General features: G+C 48.3%; 1 pseudogene; it reads right to left on the bottom strand.

Annotated features, from left to right (window-relative positions):
- Positions 1–7,468: 7,468 nt before the first annotated feature.
- LOC123150565 (anthocyanin 5-aromatic acyltransferase-like) lies at positions 7,469–9,367 on the bottom strand (annotated as a pseudogene).
- Positions 9,368–9,671: the final 304 nt, after the last annotated feature.

Raw genomic sequence — 9,671 nt, 5'->3', positions numbered from 1 at the left:
CATATATATTTTCTGTATTACTTGTTCTGACAGTTAGAAAATTCACGAATGTGCGAAAAATTGTTGTGTTATATTCTTTTATGAGGTGATTTGAAGAACAACAAATAATGGTGAGAAATGCAAAAAGTGAAATATGACAAAAAAGCCCGCCTACTAGCTGCATACTACACAATTCAACTGCCAGCATACGACTAGCAACCCAATCATTTATTGGGCCAGGATGCAGGCCTGCCAGATTGTGATAATAGGCAGCTAGTAGGCCCCACTGGGCAGAGACGGATGGGTTTAGGCATGTGCTGCCCGCTTTAGAAAGGAACTTGAGACGGGAAGCTCAACCCGGTATATAAACCGGTGTGAGCTCCCCTCGCTTTGCAAGGTGGGACTAAACTCCCAGCACCGCTGGGATGTGCCCGGCGCGACGCTCGCTTGGGCCTAATTCGGGTGGGCCGTCACAGGCCAGCCTCACCCGCGCACAGATTAGTACCACATTTAAAACCGAGCTGCTTCAATGTGTTATATTTCACTTATTCAATGTGTACGAAAAATTAATGTCTTATATTTCACTTATTCAATTAAATATTTATTTTCTTTTTATTTGTACAATAATTTAAAATGTACCTTAATGTTTTTTGCTGCTGTGTTCATTCTTTTCTTCCATGGAAGAGTAATTCATTTCCTTTTTACTTTTGCATATTTTTTTGATTTGATTTGGCATTATTCAACAATAAGAAAAAAATGATAAATTCCTTTTTGTTTGCCTGAGAATCAACATCGGCTGTCGTGCCATCCGGTGTGGGATCCCGCGCCCGAGACAACGACAGATCCGGTCCCCGCGCGGGCGACCCAGTCGACGAGCGCCAGTTGGCGCGGGGCGACGCGCCAGGTCCGGACCCGCCCGACCGCTCGGTGGAGACAGCCCGCGTGTCGGACGCAGACGGGCCACCCGTGGATCCTGCGGTTGGTGGAGTAGGCAGATCCGCCTAGGATGCCATGCGCATGATTGCGCCGCTGGATTTCTGGGATCGGCGTCCGCAGGTGGATCTTCCTCGTGTCTTGCGCCAGACTCCCTTGGCGTTATCTGTTGCTTCAAATCACGTTGCACAGTTTTTTTTGCTACATTTTTGTTAGCCTTTTCCTTTTCTACATCATGAAGATCAGGATCAGTAGCACCATCAATCACATGATCAACTACTCTTTCGCCCCCTTGATCAGTACGATTTAGAGCTCCGGTGGAACCAAAAGAATTTCAATGTTTAGCTGAGAACCCGCATTAGGATGCAGGTCAAACAAGGGCAAACTATTTCGAAAGTGATATAATTTATTGGTTAATATAATATACTTAGACCTTACACAAATGAACTGGCCACAATGCAGATAGGACTTGTTCATTCAGTTCAACAATAAACCACAAAACATACTTAAAATTCATCACAAATCTCCTTCAGCTTCTTGATCTTATCAACGTACCCATGTTTCTGTTTGAGAAAATCTGCAATAATATACTCAAGTTTTTTCTTCTCTTGCTTCAGCTGGTCCCTCTCTCTCATCACTTGGTCTCTCTCTAGCACCACCCGGCCCCGGTCTTTCTCAGCCTTTACCCTCAGGACCTGATGTAGGTTGGCACAACCATGGTCTTCCATCTTACTCTTCTCCAGCTCCTCTTTGAGATTGCTAAGTGACAATCTTGCATTGCCCAACTACGTGAGAGCATCCTCCTTATCAGCCACCAGTTTAGCAAAGTCCATTTTGAAAAATCTCAGCTCTTCCTCCGTCCTCCTCTTTTCTCCAATTAACATGCATTTGTCTTCAGCATTCTTAATATTCTGTCTCAGCTTCTCGTCATACATGCTCCACAGTTCTCTCAGGCAGAACTTCGTAGCCACTGACCACTCCGGGTCTATCCATTCCACATAGTTACATTTCACTTCTTCCTGCAGTATGAAAAAATATGGTCTCAATCATATATGCACAAATGCAATACAATTACATGCAATGCACTAAAAATATGGTCTCAATCATATAAACACAAAATGTAGCATGCAATGATATACATATATATGTATATGGATCAATTAACTACAAGTATATGCTATTATATGCTAAAACAAATATTAGACTGTGAAAAAGACAACATAAATACGGAATTTGTAAATGCACAAATTAATTGACATTGTATGCAATTTTGGGCAGATCAATGGATTACCGCGAAGTAAGTCGAGCACGAGGTAATGTAAACATATATTTAAAGTATGGAACAACATACCTTCTGACCACAGGCAAGAAAACGTCTGCCAGTGTCCAAGGAATCAAAAGCAACTAGCCTGACGCAAGGTTCTCGATGCAGACAACGAGAAGACAAATCGTGAGCAATGCCACTCCATTCATAGAACGGGATAGTCCTAGGAAGCTAAACGAAACAACAGAGATAATGCACAAATCAACGCCCTGCGTGAAATACCGGAAATGAAGAACCCTAACCCTAAGCCTAGAACTATCTGGAGATTATATAGTAGGAGCGTACCTGCAGGCTAGTCACGGATTCGCCATCCGAAGAAGAGCTCGACTCGTCGCTCCATGAAACCATGGCGTAACGTGACCGGCGGCAAGACGTGGATCGGTGGCGGCGGCGGCGGCGGTCGCAGTAGATAGATAGAACGCGCGTGGAGATCGCGAGGGAAGAACCACCCCGACTAGATGGCCAGCGCGGCCCATTTAAACGGGTTGTAATCAAAATAAAAATTGTTAAATGGGATCGGCAATGGGAGCAGCCGTGTGTCGCACCGTCTAATGGCATCCGTCACCCCCCTCCACGTCATCGCGACAAGCGACACGAGTTACACTACAAGCCCTGAAATGGTGGGTTTTTCTTTTCTTTATGAGGTGAAAATGGTGGGTTTTTGGTACGAAGTCTATACTATAGACAAAAGTGAGCTGGTATCTTCCATATCTAAATTGTGGTGAACCAAAGGAGTAAAAAAAGTTAATTATTACCACACATAATTACATCTTCTGTATCTAAACAACTAGCCACCACTAACCTATTTCTCTTAACATGCAAGTTTCCCACCTCGTCATTCAACATGTATGGAGAAAGGTCCACTACAACATGCAAACAAAAGATTCCCGCAACAACATATACATGTTACACGGAAGCATTTATCGATGAATATATTGCAAAACATTCCCGCAACAACATGTCGGGTATCGTCTAGTTTTCTAATATAATATAACTAGAGTGGACAACACAAAAGATGCCATCATTACAATGGCTAAAATGCTATCCATTTTCCATGATTAAAGTCCCTAGTGACCGCCTCCTGTTTAGTCCATATATGCTACAAGCACTATCTCAAGGTACTGGCCTCTTGCAATAGTATATATCATGTATCATGTATGCAGTAACACATTGTAAACACCTCACTATTAGATCACTGGATTCATCCTAACATAACTCTAGCAACTGTTCTACTCTTCTTCGCCCACCACGCTTCTGCACACGATAACAGGAAAAGTTAATGAATGACAAGTTAAAAACAATTATAACCTACAATGCGTACAAAAACTTACTTCTTATTTAGTTTGCATTTCTTGCTGCGTTTAGTGTGCCCTAGCAATTTGCATGCGCCGCACCTGATTCTGATCTCGTCGTACAAAAGTGGCCTACCATTTTTCGACATAGGGTGGTTCTCATCTACCTTAGTTGCACCTTTCGTTGATACTTTAATAGGATCTTGAACTTCAACTATGTTGCCTTCACCATCGTCTACATATTCAATTGCACAAGTACTATGATCAGCCGTTTTCTTACTCAAATTTTCCTTTAGCTGATCATACTCATGGCTCTTAGCTATCACGGTCTTCAAACTCTCCTGTAACTGATCCCACAAAGCTGGGTGTTTGCATGCTGCATGCATAGCTTCTGAAGCCAACACACTGACCTGGCTATATTTCATTCTTTCAGCTGCTCCAGTCCATCCAAATCCCAACAGATCGCTTGTGCGCCTCGCGGGCAGTCCCAACCTTGCGTCTTTCGTGAACCGCACAAGAACTAAACACTTTGGTATTTCAGATATATTCAAGTACTTCAGTACATGGAATATGTGCTTGCAAGGTAGACCCTTTCGAATCATTCTTCTGCAGCTGCACCTTATAGTTTCTGCGGAATTTACTGGAGTGTACTCCACCCAAAAACGGCTCTTCCGGTTATTCTTCCAGGCCACGATGTACTGCTGTGATCCGTCTCCGAGCTTTATTTCTACAATCTCCATGCCGCCAATTTTCCTAAGATCAGCTTGCAACATATAGAAGTTTGCTGGAGTGAAGACGTGAGAAGCAGCTATCTCAAGTTCCCTCGAGCTAGTAACTGCCACCGGTAAACTCTGTGAGGCCGTGCAATCATCTCGTGCCTCATTCTCACGGATACGTACAACGGCGTTCTCATAGTGCAAAATCATATCCACCAGGGTCATTTCACCGTCTAGGTGGAGGTGAAGGCATGAGTTTAGACTTTCACTCCTCTGGTTGCTTTTCATGCCAAGCCAAAAACCCTCTGTCAGATAAGCCGCGGCCCACAGTCTCCTCTTCTTATACATCCGTCTCAACCATGTTACTGTTTTTTCCGACTGCCATCTTTTGGAAAACGCGTGCCATCTCTCCTCAAACGTGGCCGTGGACGTGCTGTAGTACAGAAGAGTTCGGAACTCCTTCAAGGACTTGTGACTGAGGTGAATCTTCATTTTTTTTCTATATGCCACGTACATATACGGTGCCACACGTCTGGCAAGACTTGGCGAATTGCCTTGATCATCGCAGCGTCGGCGTCCGTGATAACACTCTTCGGCATCTTTTGACACATGGACCTCAAAAAAGTCTCCAGCAGCCACACATATGTCTCTTCGGTCTCGTCCGAAACTATGGCACAAGCAAAAACAGTGGTCTTCCGGTGATTGTTAAGACCAACAAAGGGTATGAATGGCATACCATACCGGTTCATCTTGTACGTGCTGTCAAATACAAGCACGTCGCCGAAGTCCTCATAGTCATGACGAGACTGGGAGTCACACCAGAACATCCTATTCATATGTCCTTCCTTGTCTAGCTTGTACTCGAAAAAGAAGCTAGGATCCCTCTGTTTCCTACTGGCCATGATGCCTATGACTGTGGCAGCATCACCTTTTGAAAGCAGCTTCCTCTTCTCCCTGGCGCAAAGGTTGTATATTTCACGCCTGGTAAAACCAACACCGCCATACCATACATGTTTGCTGATGAAGGAATCCATCATGTCGTGAATTCTAATCCCTGCAGCTCCCATGGACAGTATCTCAGCTCTCTGGTACTCTTTGATTTTTCTGTGGGACCAAAGAAAAGGTACCTCGTCCGGTCCTGCCAAGATATGGCTATGCTTGTCCTCAAAACTATCAACATACTAAACCCCATGCTTTTGGTCAAGCTTCACGGTCAGGTGCGCTTCGCAGTGGCAGCGTGTCTCGGGTCTGAGCCTACGGCTGTGTCCTTCCTCGGTTAGCAACTTGCTGTCAGTTTTCCTTGTCTGGAACAAACAAACCGCCTATAACGCATATGACGTGACTCGGTTTTGCTATACCGGACCCTATTCTTTCTAATGCTGAAACCATTATCTCTAGCATAGCTGTTGTAGAAATCATACGCAGCCTCATGAGACGTAAGAGTCATTTGTATTATCTGCATGAACATATCCCTCTTATCATCTGCACTAGCACTATCTTGGACATTCTTTTTCCCCTCAACTTCTATCACCTACACAATCATAACATAGCCATGAAAACAGTTTTCTATGGTATAACATTACTTCCATACAACATTGATTACATACATACATCACTCATTATGACCGACAATTGCGACTCCCCAGAATTAGGTGCAGCTAATGATTCGACATCAAGGCCTGTCTCCGCGTCGGATTCACCGTACTAGTCGTACGCATTATGACATTCGGAAATGAGCTGAAAAATATAACACAAATACATAAGTACTTATCATATAATATTCCAGGATTAATTCAATTGCATGCATGCCAACAAAAAATTCCACTTCCATACCTGACTAATGTAATCTTCATTCGAGATCTCCGAGTTGTTTTCCTCACCATCATCATGCTCATTATTTTCCTGACCATCATCATGTTCATCCATCTATAAATTTTCAAAATATAATATTGTCGGATGCCACCAAAAAATTACAACATGATAATGCCACTCACATTAAGATCTTCCAATACGTTCCCATTCTCTGACCTATCTCCACGATCTGAATTTTCATCATCTGACCAATCTTCTATCCAGTCTTTCATCAGTTCTCCAAACTCCATGTCATACATCATATCAGTTAACTCATCGTCCGCCATTTCCTACAACAATTAATATGTATCATCACATGTGCAAACATTATCAATGCTGACATATACAACACCTAGCGCACGATCACGGATGTTAAATAAACTACACCAACCGGAGAGCGCCCCAACCGAGGGCGTTCAGATCGTGCACACAACCGGCGCCAACGACCTCTAATCGCCCATGGATCCTCCCCCTCTCCACACCGAGCGGCGTTAAGGTACGTCCCATGAATCCAGTACGTGATCACTTTGGATCGCGAGAAGCCGCGCTACCCGTGATAACATGCGCCGCCGGATTCCTAGCCCACGGCACCAGTCGTGATTACTTTGGATCGCCGGATACCTAGTTAAGCCGCCGCATCAAATAACGGAGCCGTCGTGCACACAACCGACGGCAACCGACACTAGGTTAACCCTAGAAAGAAGAAACCCACTTTAGCCCGCGTGATCACTGTGTATATCACGACGAGCAGCACTACCAGAACAAGATCTGCGATGGCCTGGACCGCCAGAAAGCTAGGTTACCCGCCCCGCTAGGTTAACCACTACGACGAAAACAGCGGCGGTTCGTTCGATGCTGTCGTGAGCGAGACAAACGTGGGGAAACGAGATGCAGTACCTGCGAGCGCTGGAGGTTGACGACGGTGCCGCGCGCGCTCTTGGACGAGATCGCCGGCAATAAGATCGCCGCCGCCGATATTCCTAAAGAACCTCACCAGAATGATGGAGGAGCTGCGTGAATGATGGAGCTGCGTGATTGATTGAGCTACGTGATTGATGGATCGGCCGTCGGCAGGTCCTACCTGGTCGTGGGGTCGTGTCATCCTTTTTTTCGGGATGTCACCATATACATACGTATGGGTCATACGGGTTATACAGGGCTTGGATATGGGCTACGGGGCTTGGATATGGGCAGCGGCGGGCCGAAGAAAAAAATAGATGGCGGGGGTTAAAAATACCCCTAGGAAATTGAGTTAGGGGGTGCAACGAAGCAAGCCTCAAAGATAAAACAGTGAACTGTAGGATCTCGTCTTACCCAATTGACAAAACGTGTCTCTAGAATGAGATTCCAACTCGGCACCTGAAAATGGCATACCTATAAAGGATTCAAGACGTATTTTTAAAAAAGATACAGTACAATCGAAGTTGCTCACATACACAAGTATACACTCAATCATATGAACGCAAGCACACACTCTCTATCCCTCTGAGCATTTCCGAGAGATTAAGCCGGGATAGCACCTTAAGATTTTATAAAGTCACCATAATTGCCTCGTAGTCGGCTGACACGTAGCCCTCTCGTTCATTAGACATAACCAAACTACATACGGATTTAGATCGTATGATCATATCCACTCACCACCAATTACACGTGAGGCTCTTATGCGATGGAAGCTGGCCTCGAAGCCGTCCACGTGCTCCCGGCCAAGCGCCACGGACACCTGCACCGTGCCGCCTCGCGCTCCCACCAGCATCACTACCTCCGCCGCGCTGAGCATCGACACGATCTCCGCTCGGCTTGGCTCCCCCCACCCCGAAGTCCACCTCGTACGCCATGAACCGGTGCGACGACCCCTGCCTGGCCAGCCTGTCCCGCGGGACGCCCCGGATGGTCTCCGCCCACCGGTCGGCGTCGCCCAGCGGGTCCTCCTCCTCCACGTGCTCGCGGATCGCACGCCGCACAGCCGCGGCCGCGCGTGCGAGTGCGGCGCCGTCGTCATGGCCGCAGAGGTCGCCTGTCTTGGCCCGCGCGTAGCAAAGCTTGACGCAGTTGCCGAAGAAGCCGGGGTCCAGAGGCCGGCGCAGGCGCCGACGGCAGTCCGCGGGGAACAGGAAGTACACGTCTTCATCGTCAGTAGCCCCGTGGTTCGGGTGCTTGGCGCGGGCGAAGGATGTCCAGAGCAGGGACGCGATGGCGATGAACGTGGTTGGAGGCTCCGGCGGCTGGTCCTTGTCGCTTTGTTGCAGGATGCGGCGCTTGAGAGATTGGATTTGGGAGGCGGTGAGCAGGTAGGTCCTCCTGCTCTGCCGCGTCCAGTCCGGCTCTGTGAGCGTGTTCACCGTGGGCAGATCCGGCGCCGAGAGCCGGGCAAACTGGCGTGTAGCCGCCTCTGCTTTGGGGTGCCGCAGGATGCCCGCCCGGTCGAACATCGGCGGTGGCACGAGCCCTGCCAACGCCAGCGAGCCATCTCGTGATGCGGTGGCCCATGCACGCATGAACTGCCAAAGCGACTGCCCGTCAGCCACCGCGTGGTGCATCGAGACCCCGACGGCCACGGCGCCGGCCCCGCCGTCATCGCCTCGCCCTGCCGGTGCCGGCCGCGTGACCTGGACGGCAAGCACGGGCGCCGGCAGCCTGCGCACCTCGAGCTCCGGCACGAGCTGCAAGAACGCCTCGGTGTCATGCTCGGCATCCCGCGCTAGCGGGCGCATGTCGGAGGCGTCGCCGGAGTACTGTGCGACGACGAACCTCACACCTGGACGGACAGCGTCGGGGGAGCATTCAATGGCGACGTCGCCATCGGTGCAGGCCGCAAGCTTGCCGGCGAGCGGGGTGAAGACGGTGAGCGTGGCGGCGAGGGAGGACCGCAGGGAGCGCACGAGCGCCGGGAACGGCGGGAGGTCCTCGCCGTCATAGAAGAAGAGGCGCTGGATCGGGGGGAGCGAGAGGAACAGGGTGTCGAAGAGGGAGAGCCTGATGGGGCCGTGATCCGACGGCGGACCGGTGGGAATGATCTCCGGCCGGACATGGTTGGTCTCGAGAGCTCGCACGCGGATGTTCATCACGGCACCAAGAAATAGTACTACTAGCTAGAGCTCACTGCTGGGTGATAAGTGGTTTATTTTGTTGCACCGATGATGATGTTGGTTATGAGCCGTTCGTTTGTCGTCCGCTCGCAGGCGCTCCCCGAGCCACCCGTTGGTGGTGAATTCGACCGTGAGCTGATATCGGTTTGCATTGCATGCATGGTCGCCTTCATTCGAGATGCTGGGTGCCGTCACGACTCTAGTGACGTAGAGACTGAATGAAGAGGCCGGACATGAAAAGGACATGAAGGATATGAAGAGGATTGATTCATTACGTACCGGTTTGCATGCATGGTCGCGTTCATTCAAGATGCTGGGTGCCGTCAGGAAGAGGATATGAAAATGACGGGACTCCTTTTCTAAAAAAAATGAAAATGACGGAACTATGCATAATGTTGTTTCAATATCTACTGTTTTCGACAGAAGTAAAAATAAACACAGATATCCCAGCAATGAATACAAAATGGACAGGAAGCATATCCCTTGTCAG

Source organism: Triticum aestivum, chromosome 7A, assembly GCF_018294505.1.
Source record: "Triticum aestivum cultivar Chinese Spring chromosome 7A, IWGSC CS RefSeq v2.1, whole genome shotgun sequence".
Taxonomy (NCBI): Eukaryota; Viridiplantae; Streptophyta; class Magnoliopsida; order Poales; family Poaceae; genus Triticum; species Triticum aestivum.
This window is presented reverse-complemented; position numbering and strand designations above follow the sequence as displayed.